This window comes from Motacilla alba, chromosome 3, assembly GCF_015832195.1.
Source record: "Motacilla alba alba isolate MOTALB_02 chromosome 3, Motacilla_alba_V1.0_pri, whole genome shotgun sequence".
NCBI lineage: Eukaryota > Metazoa > Chordata > Aves > Passeriformes > Motacillidae > Motacilla > Motacilla alba.
The window spans coordinates 53,319,297-53,335,517 of record NC_052018.1 but is presented as its reverse complement, the minus strand read 5'-3'; positions in this window follow the sequence as shown (position 1 = coordinate 53,335,517).

Below are 16,221 nucleotides of genomic sequence, written 5' to 3'. Positions count from 1 at the left end.
ATGTGGGCATTTTAACATTAACCTAGCTATGTGGATTCCCTTGATAACAAAACAGAGAATCAGGCATATCCAGAATGTAACTCATTTAAAGCATGCCGCTGAGATATGAATTGTTCCTGACAGACTGTAGAGGGAGTAGAAATTACAAGTTTACCTTTAGATGTAGAAAACATATTTTTTGATTAAATAAAATCAGTATTCTTTTTACTACTTTTCTGAAACAAATCCTGATCTATATTCTGAAACAATAATTTTGGAAATGTTTTGACATATACTTCTTTTTTTTTTTTTAAATAAGGCATTCTAATAAATAATCCTGAGGACAAATGCCCAAAGCTGTGCTGATTTCATATATGTATATATATATATATATATATATATATATTAGTCTCTAATTGAGGCAATGGACAGTAAGGATCATGTAAAAAGGAAGGATGATGAAAGGCATCAGCTAAGGCAGAAGATATATGGAGGAAACCTGGGAAATAAAAGGCATAAAGCTCATAATTGCACTGAGGCAGAAATTTTATTAAGGAACATAAAGAAGTGAGTTAGAGTGGTTGGCTTTTTTTTTTTACAATCACTGAAAGAAGTGTCCAAATTGGGAAGCTAAACTCCTTCTCTTTTTCTTTAGTCAAAGGGGAGAGTTTGAGTTCTTCTAATGAAAGATAACAGAACATGTTACATGAGTGATTTTGCTTAAGGTACATAAGATGAATAGAGGTGAATAAGCACCTTCACTTTTTTTTTTTTTTTTTTTTTTTTTTTTTTTTTTTTAGAGATATCATATATTTACATCCTCATGGCAGATTACCTGGTAGGGAACTACTGGTTCCATGTTTGTGTGGAACTTTACTGTGCATGAAAAAACTGTTCTCCTGCTCTGCCATCTACATTGTTCTCCTGCTCTGCTTGCTAACACTAACCTGGGCAGGCATGAAAATATTAATCACTAGTGTAAATGCAAAACCACACTTTCTCAAAAGACTTATAATACAGAGTTGAGATAAATTAATGGCATAATGCTTGCCTTATATAATTTTTTGAGCTATTTGATAGAAAAAAAATTGTGTTGTATGCTGAGATGGGAAATAATGAAGAAGAATACATCTACTTAGACTGATGAGTCCCTCCACTTTTAGAAGTTTCAGCCTCTTGCCTTATTATGGTAATAGAAGGACTTCAGTAACTCAGTTAATTTTTACAGAGTCAACAATAATTTTTTATTAATGTAATAAAAATTGCTCCTGAAAAAATATTACAATTCAGTTTATAGACCTTACTTCATCTTTGCATTTTTCTGTGTGTGCAAACAAGTTGCTGAAGATTCTGTAAGACTTTAAGGACAACAGTTTTCCTTTGAGAAATATCTGAGCTGGTGTTTCCAGTTTGGAATCCAGGCCAGTTGGTTTGGCTGTCCTGAGGGGGGAGAGGGGAGGGTACATGTGATCTCAATTTGGCTTGAGTGGTGTTGGTGTTGGGTGTTGAGCCATAGCACACCCTCCAGGGATGCCAGCATTTTAAGCAAGGGGGAGATTAAGGAAGGCTATTAGTAATGTCAACACCATTATTCACCACTCTGTTAGCAAGTACCCCACAACTTACTCAGTAAGAATGTGTTCCCAGAGACATTGCAGCAGAATCACGTGCTGGAAAAGACTGTAGGATATGATAGGTGGTAATTTCAGGTCTGATATATAATTATCAAGTTAAAAGAGAGAATGCTGCAGTTTTCAAGCGGGCTACAGATTTTTTTTCAATTAGATTAGTTGAGGTGACCACAAGAAGAAATGGCAGCCCTAAGCCCCAAACTATCAAAACATAAGGTTCCTTAGTCCTGTTGGATGCACTGAGGAAGGAGCTGGAATGCCAGTAAGGAAGGGACATCAGTACTCCCAGTGAAATTAATTCAGAACTGACACAGAGTTTTGCAGGTGAGAAACCTTTAGGTAAACTGGAGATATCATTATCCTTCAGCCACATAAAATAGCACTGAAAGGAAGGGTTTGCCCACTTCATTTTAGGGTAACAGTCCTAAGAGGAAGAATAATGAGTTTTCATTTGTATGGGATGCTGCTATGAGCCTTCCTATTGTATAGCACCTTGTTTCATGCCCTGACACTTGCACCAGAAATTGTGGGTGCCCCTTGTCTGTGATCTGTTTCAGGGAAAAATGACTACACTGTAGCTAAAAGTATTCTTCATGTAATTCACTGAATAAGCTAAAAGCAGTGGATATGTTTAAATCTTTTTCCAATCTCTGTTGTTATTGTTCACAGCTATTGTCCTGAACAAGCTTTCTATTTATTTTTTGTCACAGGCCTTTAGTATTTGGCAGGGAGGATCTCTCTGGCTGCAATATCCTCCAGCAGAACCCTTTAACAGGGCTATAAAAGGGTTTATAAATTGCTACTGGTGTTTCTGTGAGTAAAGGTCATCAGCCAAACCCTGTGGTCACATGAGTGCAACCACTAATGCAGTAAGACATGCTGTGGCAGGAGCATCAGGCATCTGAGGGCAAATCATATTGTGTGTGCAGTGGATCTAGCAGGAGGTGCTGCATCATCGTATCCTGGCTCCTTCCTCCATCCTTGAACCATTTCTCCTTCTTTGGGAAACATCAGTCTTGTGTTGTTTATTATCCCATTCTCTCCTCTGCAAAAGCCTTCCTGTGCACCCAGCTGATTTTGCCTCACCAAAAAGAGTAACCTGCACTGAAGATCCTGACAATTCAGACTATAAATTGTAATTAATCAGCACACAGAGAAATGCCAGATTCATATCTGTGGTGGGATTTCACCATATACGGTTTTTCTTTCCCAGACAAAGCAGTATTCTTTCCACGAGGCTGGCTGGACAAATGGCTACAAAGGCAGGTGTAAATCCAATGTTTCCAGAGCTCCAGTTCATAATAGTAAAAGGAGATTAATTACTACCAAGGTAAAAATATGGATTGAGGAGCAAGCTACACACAAGATGTGTAATGGGTACCTGGTGGTGTCCTAGGTGTACTTTCCAGACTTCAGTGCTCCAGAGGAGTCAAGACCATACTCAAATTTCCTGAATAGGCTTGCTTGCAGGACCAATGTTAACATGTGCATTTATATATTCTTATATAGATATATACACACACACACACACACACACACACACACATATATATATATATATATATATATATATGAAAGAAACCAGCCAATAAAAATATATTTATCAGAACCAAACCATGATAAGTGGAACTAACCTATAATTTTCATTTTTATAATGGTATTGTGGAGGTACGTTTAGCTTAGAGGTTAGTTCAGATTGTACCATAATCTTCTCTGTTTTTTTTTATCTTCTGCTTGAAGGTGAAGCTGATCGTGGAGTCAGCTATCTGTAGAATTTAACACCCACGGTGTGGTCTTCAGCATCACCTCTTCAACACTTACCATAAAATACTTCAGCCTTATTTTCACCGTGTGATGGAATTCATTCCACTGAGTGAGACTATACAAAAGCCCCAATCACTGAAACAGGTACTTTAAAGTTGATATAACCAAAATAGAGAGATATATTCCTGAGACCATCTGAGTTGTAAACACCTGTTTAATGGAGGAAGATGACAGTAAATTTTTAATATGATGTGTCTATTTTTTCTTGGAAATTGTTGTCAAATACGGCCCTAAGACTGCTTATGAAGCCAAGGAAATCTTTTGGCTGCTTGTTTATATATCACCAGGGAAAGAGTAAACTGCAGCAAAAATTACTAGAATCACATCGTGAGTTAGGTTTATTTTTCAATGTCATTAACTATGGATTCATTTATAAGACAAATAAACTGAATCTTCACTTACAATTTTAGCATGACATTTTAGTTAGATGAAAATGAGAATAACTAATTAGAAAAAAATCAGCATAATGGAAAAGATTCACTACAAGAAAGACACAAGTATCCAAAGCAGTAAATCTGTGGCTAGATGCTAGTGCCCAGATTTACTGATGTGAAGTATGCAAAATGACTGCATCAATTAGAAACTTGGACCAAAACAGCTTTTTTTTTGCCGTTTGGAAGGAGTAAACAATTGTTTCAGGAATGAAAATCAGCTCTTGAAACTCAGAGACTGCAGAGAAAATATAAGGAGGCTGTCAACCATCTTCTTCCAGCTGCAGCCATTTTCCTTAGACTGAAAAATAAAAGGGAGGGGGAAGGGAGAAGCTTTCTTGCAAGAAAGGAAAGGAGAGCTAACAAAAAAATTTCTCAAAGAAATAGATTACTCTTCATTGTGTGAGCAGGAAAAATAAATTCTAGTACAAGACAACTGGGAAGAAATGTAGTAAAATAAAACATAAGGTATAAATTAGCCTCACATTTATTGCTTAATTTTGTTTCTGTCATGGGAAAGAATAACACTCTTGTTGTTTCTAATTGATATTCTGTGTTGGTATACAACACTATTTTGGTTCTGATGCTCATTTGCAATGAGAGAGGAAATAAGGGTGATTTTCAAGAAAACAGATTTCAGTCTCGTTTAGAGAAGTCTGAATAACTCACGAAAAACAAATTCCAAACATGTTTGATTAAACTAAAATGTATATTCAACATCTAATTGCTAAACGAATCAGTCATTTTTGAAACATAATTAAGGTACTATAAACCCAGAAAAGGTGTGTAAGGAGCAAACATTAAAGACAGGAATGACTGGGTATTCACAGATGCTTGCACAACAAAGCTAACATTGAAATGAGACCTAATGATAGTATATGGAGAGATGTGATGTGAGAAGTTGAGAAATGACAGAAACCAAACATTTTTTCAAATGATGTTTTTTCTGGAAAACATGATAAATATTTCTATTGCCCTGATTTTCATGCTTTTCTTTCCCTTAATTTTTATTTATTTTTAGAGCACACCCCAAACTCCAGCACCTGGGTGTTCCTGAGAACTCTGCTTCTGAGATTTCTCACATGACTTCATACATATCAAAATCAATTCCATAATGCAAGTGTCCAATGCATAAAGACTCATGTGAAATTCATTTCCTGTATGTGACAGCCACCTGCTGATATACAGCAAGCATAAGTATGACTAAGCTCCACAAAAGCCACCAAGTTTGAGTGCACAAAAAAACCCAAGACACACAGCTGGGCAGCTATTGCACAACAGGAATTTCTGCTCTGTTGTCCCAAGTCATCAAAAAATTAGGCCTTGGATTGTCAAAAGGATGCAAGCGAAACACGTGTTTAGCTTTAAATAGGTTTGAAAGGAATTCATTAAGCCCCCAGGTGTTCCTATCAAACAAGAACCTCTGAGGACTCCCTGATTTCACTAGAAAAAATGTCCAGCTTCCCAAATATTTCTGGCCTGTTCTGAAGTGCCATTTCCTCAAACGTGTGTGCGTCACGTGACCTTACTCATATTGAGTCATACTTAATTGTCCCATTTAATTCTCATCAAGAAGACAAGAATAGCTTTTTTGGTGATAAGGTATGCCTCCCTCAGCCTCCCATCTGGCTGGCTGTCCTGTTCCTACAATGTTTTCCAGTATAACCCATCTTTGTCTCCTCCCTGCCTGCACCAGCACTTGGGCCATGCTATGTGGTCTTTGCAGGGAGGCGCAATACGATGCTTACTTACAGGGGAAATCATGCAGTAGAAGAGCCTGGGGAGATGTGACCTGCATATTTTCTGCTGTTTGGGTGGCAAAGGAAGCTGCTGTGCTCCCAAGAAACAGAGGTTGCCTTTTTCCAGAGTGATTAGACCTGTCATTGACACAGATACAAGAAAGTCTTTCTCCGGAGCCTAGATTTAAATGAAAGACTGGGGGTACTGATGCCTTGTGAAGGCTGCCCTAGAACAGAGGCTAGATGGAGCTAAAGAATAAAGTAGGGATCTATTAGGAGGCCTAATGGATACACCTTGGGCAGCAAAAGAGCACAGCCAGGGATACACCCAAGATGACCCCAAAAGGGCCAAAAAATGGATGACTGGTCATGAAGTCTCACACTTTTATAACTTTTGGTCCATTTGCATATTGCAGTTAATTGTCCAATTATAGCTATAGGTTATGAAGTCCCATTCTTCTTGTTTTTCTCTCCTTAATCCAGTTGTTTATGCTCTTAGGCCTGAGATTTGGATCATTTGTCTGTGGTCCTCGGCTAGAGAAGGAATTGTTTTGTCTACCTACTCTGTGAAGAGAGGTTACTATCCCTTAATATGAAGCTCAGAAATACACACTAAAGCAGCACAGAACCTGAAAAATATAACAGCTAAAACCTGAGGCATCAGTACTTTTTCCTTCTTTTTTTTTCCTCTTTTTTTGGTATTAGCATAAATCTCTATGCTGTCTATTCTACACATAAAAACACAGTAAACAGTTAAGAAAAATAAATCTTAAAATTTTGAAATATTAAGCTTTTAAGAAGGAGAAGGCAACCCCCCTTTAGAAAAGTGAACATAAGCAGACATGTTTTATAGAGGGCAGGTTTCTGAACTCTGTGATGTCCTCCTGGCTGTCTATTGCATTTCCTTCAAAGTAATTTAATTTAAAGTGCTTAGCCTTGGAGACAGAATATTTGGTTTCCTGTTCACATTCTCTTTTTTTGAATAAGTGCTTAAAAAATAAAGCATTCTAATTTATTTTGTTAAATCGGAGTGGATACAGCAGGTTCTGATCCTGGGCTTCTACCATCCTTATATTAAAATCACACACCAAAATTCCTTGGCTTAGCCTTATCTGCAAAAATACTTGCAATACTTAATATTCTTGTCCCACTCCTGTGAATGCTAACAGTATGGGCATAGCACAGCTCTATTTTTTTTCTTTCTTTTTTCCTTTTTTTTTCCCCTTTCCTTAGAGTCCACAGGCCAACAGCTGGAAATAAGGAATTTATCCCACATTTTCCTTTGGAATCAACACTGGTGCCAGTTAATCTGAATAACTGAGGGTGGTGAAACTGCAGGCTCCTGTAAATTTGTATATGAACACTAGATGATGCTATATAACTTTTCAATCTCCCTATCACTTTCACATGTAACTGAAATAAAAATTATATAGAATCAGAAGACTAGACTAGAACATGTTTTTAACATGTTGGCAAGTATGCACATATGCCAAATCATATCACTGAAGTAAAAAATCTATATTTCTCTCCCAGTCAGCTGTCTCCATCTCAATTGACAGGTGCAAAGAGAGGGTATATTTAATTTTAGGATTACTTGTGCCACATTGTGGCAATGTGCTACAGAAAGATTTTAAACAAATGCTTAATAGCAACAACGCTTTCCAAATGCTTTGGCAAAAAAAACCTTTTTGCCCAGCAGTTTTTATACTGAACCAGGTATCAACTCTTTTGCTTCAGTCAGGATAATTCCTTAAACTGGCATAAAGATCACATGCTGTACTTAGACTAAGTTAGCTTGGTTTTGGTCCAGATGAAACCTGTGCTACCAGGTAACGTGGTAGTGTACATAAAAGGGCTTTGGCTCAGAGGAAAGGCTTTGAAGCCATTGTGGCTTCTGTCTTTCCTGTAAGAAACAGCTCCTCTGATCCCTATGACCCTTGTGTGTATGATGTTCTTGTGACACAGTTCAAACACTAACCAAGTGGTGAATCCATGTCTGAGGGTGGACATTGTTACAGACACAAACATGTCCAGGCATGGTGAGTCTTTCATAATTTGCAGAAATATTGAATGGGATAATCTCAAATGTTAATGTCAGGGAAGTGGACTAGCAGCTGCTCTTGTCCCAGAGAGGTTTTGATCTATGCTGTTTCCAGAACTTCTTGGTCAGGGGGCAGTGCCCATGCACTGATGTGCTCACCAGGCAGCCAGGGACATAACTCTGTGTCGTGCTCATTTCACATCAGTGGTGCAGTCACCATTACCTCAATGGCTTGAATCAGGCTGTTTGAAAGGCTAGTTGATGAGAGCACAGGGGCTTGAGTTGCACTTTAAAACTGCTTGAAGAAATAGTTTGACCCTTTGCCAAAGCTTTGATAGTAATTACAAGATGCACACAGACTCACAATGGCTCACAGAACATCCTGTAATGAGAGAGAATGTCACCACAACAGTCATTGAAGAAGACATTTATTCTTTAAAGAGGGCTCCAGGAAAGTTTTCTCATGTGTCTTTTTGTGGGCTTTAATGGTAGTGAAGCCTACAGAACTAGAGTTTCTGATATTGAAGCTATTAAAAGTATGGTAAACAAAATGAAAGCTGAATATTTGCTTCAAGTCAGTTAAGCATCTTTAAATTTATGACGGATTAATAGAAAGTGCATGCAAGTGAAAAGTGGGTAAAAACATCTTAGGATTTTTTCCTTAAAAGAAATTAACCCAGTCATCTTTGAGAAAAAGGACTTAACTTCCCTGAGTTAGTCTGTTACTCATGTCTCATTCCAGAACTAGATCTGAAGGGTAGGTGAGGAAGACATGGTAGCAAATATTATCATGACTTTGGGGGACTGTAACTGGAAGTCATAAGGTACATGGCCAGCATCAAACAAGAGATGGGATGCACTGCCTGGCTCTGTGCCTGAGCATCAGCAGCTCCAGCTCAGAAGAGAGAGCCTTCCTTTCCAATATCTCTAGATTTCCTTTTGAAAGAAAAACTTCATTATAAAACTGAGAACATTTACTTTGCTGCACTAAATTATTTTTATTTTCCTTATATTTTTAAGTCATACAAAAATTTTGTAAATGCAAAGACAATTGATGTTTTAATAAAATCCATTACTGCAATTCATTATTATTATTCACAGAAATTCTCAGGTTATATGAAGAATTTCAAGTGAATAGAACATTGTTTTCTTCTTGTCATGGCAGAAGCAATCAGTGATTTCAAAATATATGTATATTTTATAGCAGTTGGTTTAGTAAACCTTCTAAATTAAATTTGTCAGTACTCAAATCAGCATGAAGAATCCTGTGACAGCTTAGAGGAGACAATGACCAAAATGTTCAAGAAATCCTAACATTGGGGATGGTCATTTTGACAAGAGTGTGAGATTAGCTATTGACCTTAACAGAGCCAAGATTTAGCCCCAGAAGTTTTAAAGGAATATCTCTGTATAACAAAGATTTGTTGCTTCCTACACATGCCTCTTCTAAAATTACAAGACAACTTGGATTGTGGGAAAAGGAGGTGGGTTTGAGAAGAGCGGATCACAGCTCTTTTGAGCACCTATGACTACATGGCAGGGTAAGTTTATGTGCCTTCCTTGGACTTCCTTCCTCGGACTTCCTTCCTCAATAATGAATGAAACCTGGAGGGCATCCTCTCCTGTATATGTATCTCATTAATAACTGATTGACTCGGCCAAACAGAAACACTTGGATAGATCGCTGACTTTGGTGGGACAGATACCAAGTTAACCTCACATTCAGACTCAGAACAGGGGGAGCAGAAAGACTCATTCTGCAGCACCCTTTTCAACACAAAGGCATTACCTTAAGCTTAAAGGTCAATTATGCTTCAATTATGGTCTCTTGAACCTCCGATCAATAAAAGATTATCTCAGATCTGTCCTACAACATCCTGATTCTCTGTGGACAGCAGCATCAGCTGTCCAGGGTTTACATACTGCTATGACAATGTGACCCAGAGCCTTTTTGCAGGACTCCAGTGTTGCTGTGGCTGTCCTTACTCCACAAAGCTTCATTGTTGTTTTGCTCGTCATAGAATTACACCAGGGTAGATGTGTTGTGCTGAAAAGCATTTCTCTACAGGGACTCCAAACAAGGTCAGGCCATCACCGTTATGGCTCTGCCGTGCTTTCTGTGAGATGCAAGGGGCGCAGGAGGGGGTTAGGGTGGAGGAGCCCAGCATGTCCCTGGAACTCACCCTGCAGAGGTTGCCTCTGTCCATTCCCTGACACTCTGACACTACAACACACCAATACTGATTTCTCAGGCTCCTCCTTTGAAATACTCCATCCTTGCTTCCCCTGCACCAGCTCCATGGAAAGGAAGAGGGGCTGCTTGACGGGGTGAGAGCAGGTAAAGTAGCCATAGAAACAGGGGCTCCGGCCGCATTCGCACAGCGAGCAGCTCCCTGCAGCCCGCAGAGAGCACAGGAGCCGCTGTAGGTACATCACAGCTGATCCACTGTCTGTCATTTAAAACCATCTAAAGCAATATCAGCGTACACAAGGCAGCAGATTTGGAGAAAATAATTTTCTTACTTGCTCTTTAAATCAGAATCAAAATTCAGTCCCTGAGTCAAAAGCCTGGCAACAAATCTGCCATGTGTACTTCTCAATACACCTACAGAGCTTTTTCTGTGCACATGCACCAGCTGGAAAACCTGATATCCTGATTTTATTGTTTTGATGTGTGCCAGAGTCCTCTAATTTCTCTGAAAGTACTAGGGCATTATGTAAGAAGCTTGGATATGATCCAGGACGTCGATAACAGCATAACAGGCCTGATAAAAAGCCCAGCAAATTGTTGAACAAAGGATCTCATTCACTGTTGATTTATTAATCAGCAGCTTGCCTAAATACAGTGATTTTTAGAGGATTTGTAAGTGTGAATTAACAACTAAAATGTCCAGTCATCATACACAAAATCCAATAAGACATAGAAATGAAAAAATCTTATTTTCAGGATCACTTATGTTGAGGTCTCACAAGTGTTTAGGACAAAAAAGGAACAGAGATAAATTGACAGCATTTTCAAAAGTTTCTAGTCCAAGAGTTACCTCTGAAAATTGGATTAAGCTTAGAAATGATATGTACAAAAATCCCCTGATCCTAAAATGCAGGTTATAGTGAAAAAATAACAGAGAAACCAAAGACAAAATAAAGAGAGAGATTATCCATAAGAAGAGGACACAAAGGCAGAGAATAATTCAGGAGGTATCACAGGTGGAAAAGAAACTAATTATCTAACATCAGGTCTTGGAAAATCTAGGTAGAATTTTCATCTGGAAGCTTATGTATATGGTAATGTGATGCCACCTGGAAGTCAGAGTAGGAAGATACAGTCCCAGCCTAAACAATTAGACACATCCATAAGTTATCAAAACAAGCATAACAAATTAACAGGGAGGAAATAAAAATTTAATTAACAGTAAATGAGGAATAAATAAAAACATATAACACTCTCAAGCCTCTCAGCTAACAGAATGCATACTGTTTATTCACCTGTTTGCTCACGTCTTCCCTGCCTTTCCAAGCTAAGGACCCAAGACCCCTAACAATCAAAGGGAATTGGGCATTCTAGTGCCTACAAACAAATGAAGAAAAATCACCTGCTGTGGAGCCACCTGAAAAGTACCAGATATGTGAGACTAGGATGGTCCTGCTTCTCCCAAACTCTTTTTAGGCACAGAGAAAGGAGTCTGCAACCCCCTGGGATGCTAGAACCACTGTTTTCACTTGCTTTAAGCTGTGGTGGAACACCATGGGATAAGAAGCTCTGCAGTCTGCTCAGGAAAGTCACAATGAGGACTTTAAAGATTAAGATAGACAATAAGACCTTCATACTGGTTGTGGGCCACCTCTCAGTCTGATGCACAGGCTGTGGCACAGCCTCCCTGTGAGAAGGAAGCAGGCAGACCCCAGAATACAGCCTGCTCATGACTAATTTCTTTTAAGACCAGTCATTTTAAGCCTGAGATCATCTGCAATTGATCATCTGCAACAAAAATACTTTATCTTTGAAATCTCTTCCTGGAAAAGCTGTTTGAACATACTGGTACTGTGTTAGTGAGCATGTTAGTGAGCATGCTATACAAAATGCAATGAGACAGGGAACGAGACTGATTAATCTAGAGGAATTCCATATTTTGGCTTTCATTCCCACAGTCTTAGCTATAAAATTTTCTCTACTGCTCCTCTACCATTAGCCTCATTAAATAATCAATGAGGGTTAGATACTAATGCAATATATAGACTATTCAGATGTATGCATGCATGATTGCATTTATGCAAGTCTGCTGTAATCTGATCTTCTGAAAAGGGTATGAAAAAGCAGAATGGCAGCAAACATGGCAATACAGAGACTTTTTTCAGTGTCTTAAATTAAAAAATTGATAACTTTTTTTCAATCATTCTAGTAACATAAAATATAGCAATTCCAGAAGAGACAGAGAGAGACTGATAGAATTTTTTTTATCATCAGAAATGGTGGAGCAGAACTGGCCTATTCAGGGCATGCTCAGTTCTGTTATTATCTCTGAACAATAACTACAATTGATTGCTGTAGGAATAAAACCAGGATTATGAAACTTCCTGAAGCCTTTGGAAAGGCTGAATGAAACATGTGAGAGCAAAATTAGAACTAAGCCTTTATTTTAAAATAATTTAGTTAGTAAAAGCAACAGACTTAATTTCACCTACTTTTATTCTCCATTGGTGGGACAAATGATGTCCCTAATTTTCTTTACAATTTAAATTTTCTGTGCCTTCTCACAATCTTCTGAGTCTGAAAATCCAGTGAGGTGCTTGATTGCAAGGGTTAAACCAAGAGAGGTATGACAGAGTGCATGAGATCCAGACTTCCTGAACTGGGATACAGGTAATCCCTTACAGGTATGGTAGCTGAAGCTGCTTCCTTTACATAACAGTAAAAGGCAACATGACCTACTTCTCCCACTGGAATGACTTGCCAGGGAGGGTGCAGATGGCATTGCTGTACCTTTGGTGGGGCATCCTGTCCCCTTGGTAGGTAGGGTCTGCTGATGAACAGAAGGTGCAGCCTCAGTGTGTCATGCTATAGCTGTCTCTGGCTGAGAAGCAGCTGTTAAGGAAGAGGAGGAGGAAAAAGGAGGGAGAAATGGCAATCAGACCACCATGATTTTATATAATGATCTGGCTAAAGAGGTATGCCAAACTATGTGTCTTTTAACAAATGATTTGGTGCTGTTATTTCTGTTCTACTGAGTTGTATGAACTTTAAATATTTGGGGTTTAACTTTGTTTTTTTCAACCAAGTATTATTCCTATCTAACATCAAGTTTTCTTCTCTTTGAAGTGTGATGATTTGGTGCTCTACAATTCTGCTATGCAGTACCACTGGAAAGCTTCTCCATTGACAAGCATATAAGAAAATAGAAAAGTTGTAATGTATTCATTGTTTATTCTCAAGTTACCTCTTGAGGTGCATAGTCAACATAGTAGAAATAGGTGAATTAAAGTCTCAAACTTTTTTTTCTTTTTTTTTTTTTTTTGTATGAATAGAGAAAATGGGCCTTGGCCTGGGGTAGAATTAGTTGCGTCCAGCACATCCTCCTGGGCAGGGAGATAAACTTCAGCCTCTGCCAGCTGGGGCAGTGCCAGTACCATGATTTAGCACAGCATGCTCCAGAAGCTTCTCTTTCTGAACAAGCATAACCCAGCATATTCTCAAGAGGGCAGAGGAGGTGAGTAAGCAAATGGAGAAAGTACAGCAATTGTGGCATTTTCCTGGAAAAGCATCCTCTCCTAGCCACTTCTGAAATCTGTTACTAAAGCGTTCTCTACTGAAAGCTAGGAGGCTGTGCTTGGGTCACACTTTTAGGGTGTTACATAAAGGGATTCTCTCCTTAACTTATGAAAAGAAACTTATATGACTTAAACTAAACTCTGCTTGGAGGAGAAATTCTTCCTCTCCTTTCTCTTCCTCTACTTTCATCTCTTGCTTAACTGCAAGCAACTTAATGCAGTTGTAGGCTGAACAGAAAAGTGCGTGTCTACATGAGCAAGCAATAATGGGGACTAGAAAACAAGGTATTCACAGCTCTAATTTGAGTCAAAACAATTCTAGCTATTGAAGGCAAAAAAAGTAATGAAAACGTCATAGGTATGCTCCACCAGGGTGCAGCAGGTTGCCAATGCTCTGCAGAAAAATGAGTCTAAGGTGTAAGAACGAAACAGAAATGAAGAAAACAAAGTAAGGTGGAAAAGAGAGAGGGGATGAAGCTAGAGTGTGATACTAACAGAATAAGAATTGTCATACAGAGCCAGATGAAAGATTTTTTATCTTACTGATAGGTGTCTAGCTGTGGTCAACAGTAGATGTTGGAAGTGAATGCAAAAACACATACCTCTCTCAGATCATCTCCCAGATCAAAAAAAAACCAAAATAGTCAGAGGAGAGGTGGGTTTTGAGCATGTTTGCCCTTTTTTGTCTCCATTTTTTTTCTCTACTTTTTCTTCCATTACTTTCTTCAATCACTTTTTAAACTCACGTAGACCCTTATAATCCCAACACTCTGTGGCAGGGGGTTGAATAGCTTAACCACAAGGACTGTTTCCTAGGTTTTTGGAAAGCATCACCTGCTTGTTTCTTTCCTTCACATTTGTATCTGCACCATTTGTGTGGGAAGATACTGTGAGTAACAGTGAACCTTTTACACTTGTTTGCCTTCCTTACTAAAGATCGTAGGGACTTGCATCACATTTGTCCTTGGTCACCCTGTCTCCAGTCTAAAGAATCCTACCATATCTAATCATTCCTTGAGCAGAGGCACTTCAGGCCCTGGCCACCCTCCTCTGAACCTTACCCCTTTCCACCATGCCTGGTTTGAGACAGGGAATCAGAATTGCTCTCGGTAATCAAAATCGCTTCACACCATGGAGTTATGCAGGACCAGTAATTATATTTTCTGGTTTGTTCTCTACTTCTCACTAATAATTTCTGGTATTCTATTGCCGTTGTTTTCCCTGACATTTGAGCCAGTGTTTTTGTACAACTGTTCTGCACCACGTCAGTGTTTCATTTCTGAATGACAATAGTCAGCTGAAATCCTCTTGTTTTCTCTGTGAAGTTAAGACCTTTCTTTCTGTGTACTATTTCAATCCACAGGTTTTTGGAGACTCTACAATAAAATCTGCTCACAAATGGAATTTTTACTGTATTAATTTGTATATATGGGTCTCTTCATACTGCCCTTACTCAAGGGTAGATATAATTATTGTATCTTTTATATCTTGATCTGTTAGTAGTAGAAAATGCCCACAGAGATCTGGCAGAAAATTTCCTAGTGGAAATACATCTTACATTAGAAAAAGAGTATTTTAACTTGTATTGATTTTATCCATTTCCTCCAGAAAAGTAAATTATATGAGCAGAATATTTTTGTGCCTATGTCAATTTTTATAACTCTGTCAACACTGATGTTGGTACAGAATGGAAATTTTGAGAATTAAGTCAACCATACCAAACCACACTGAGAAATTGGCAATTTTTACCACCATAAGATTGATCTTTACTATCAGACCTATGGCTTGACAATGTAGGTGAAGATAATCTGATGACCTGGTTTTCATTTGGACACTACTATGAGAAAATAAGAATTTCAAGCTTTCCAAAAGCACGCTCAAACTTGTATAAAATGATGGTATAAAATGCCATCGCATTGCATAATTGTTTTCATCTAGGCAACTCACCCATCAAGGGAGCAGAAAGGATGGTAGATAATGTCCAGTGCTTAAAAGTAGGGACTGTTGTACTTGTCCTTGTGAATGATACTGTGTAAATGAAATGTTATGTTGTTGTGATGTCCTTAATACTTCTATTCTCTATACTCACAGAGATCAGGACTTAGATGTTCTAGCAGGATCTATCTAGTGCTTTTGTAGGAAAATTTTCTCAACTCCAACTCCAGAAATATTTTTTATTTTCATTCCTCATGTTTTCCGTTCCTCATCCAATGATTTTCTTTACTTGGTATGATTGCAGTTGTTTTTTATGAGCTTTAAAGGCCTAAAAAAATTTAAGTATTAATAATTTTTTAAGTAGCTTTTCATCATCCCAGTGATTTTCTTATTCAGCATTAATGTTCCCCTTCCTATTTTCTGCTTGCCCCGAACTCATCAAATCTATATATATCCCGTTCATGCAGTCCCAGGGCTCGAGTCTGGAGGACATGCACCTGCAAGGAGTACCTTTCTGCATGCCAGATACACTGGTTTAGATGTGTTGAGTCCTGCTTGGTATGCCGGGAGAGATGGAGAGGACTGTCAGGAGAGGGAGAGCTGGAAAGGGGGCAGCTCATCTCCACTGAGCTTGCCCTCGCCCAAGGACTACACAAGAACCTCAGAGACAAGTATACCTGTACATGCAATGTACAAACCCATGCATATGTTTGTACATTTTGTAGGCGTGCTAGCACGTGTGCATGCACGCACACTTGTGTATATAGGTATGCACAGCGTATATGTGTACATACAGTTTATATATAGACGCATGCACGCATGTATATGCTGGTATACCTGTGGGCACGAAACCGTCACTTAATTGTCCTTCGGGA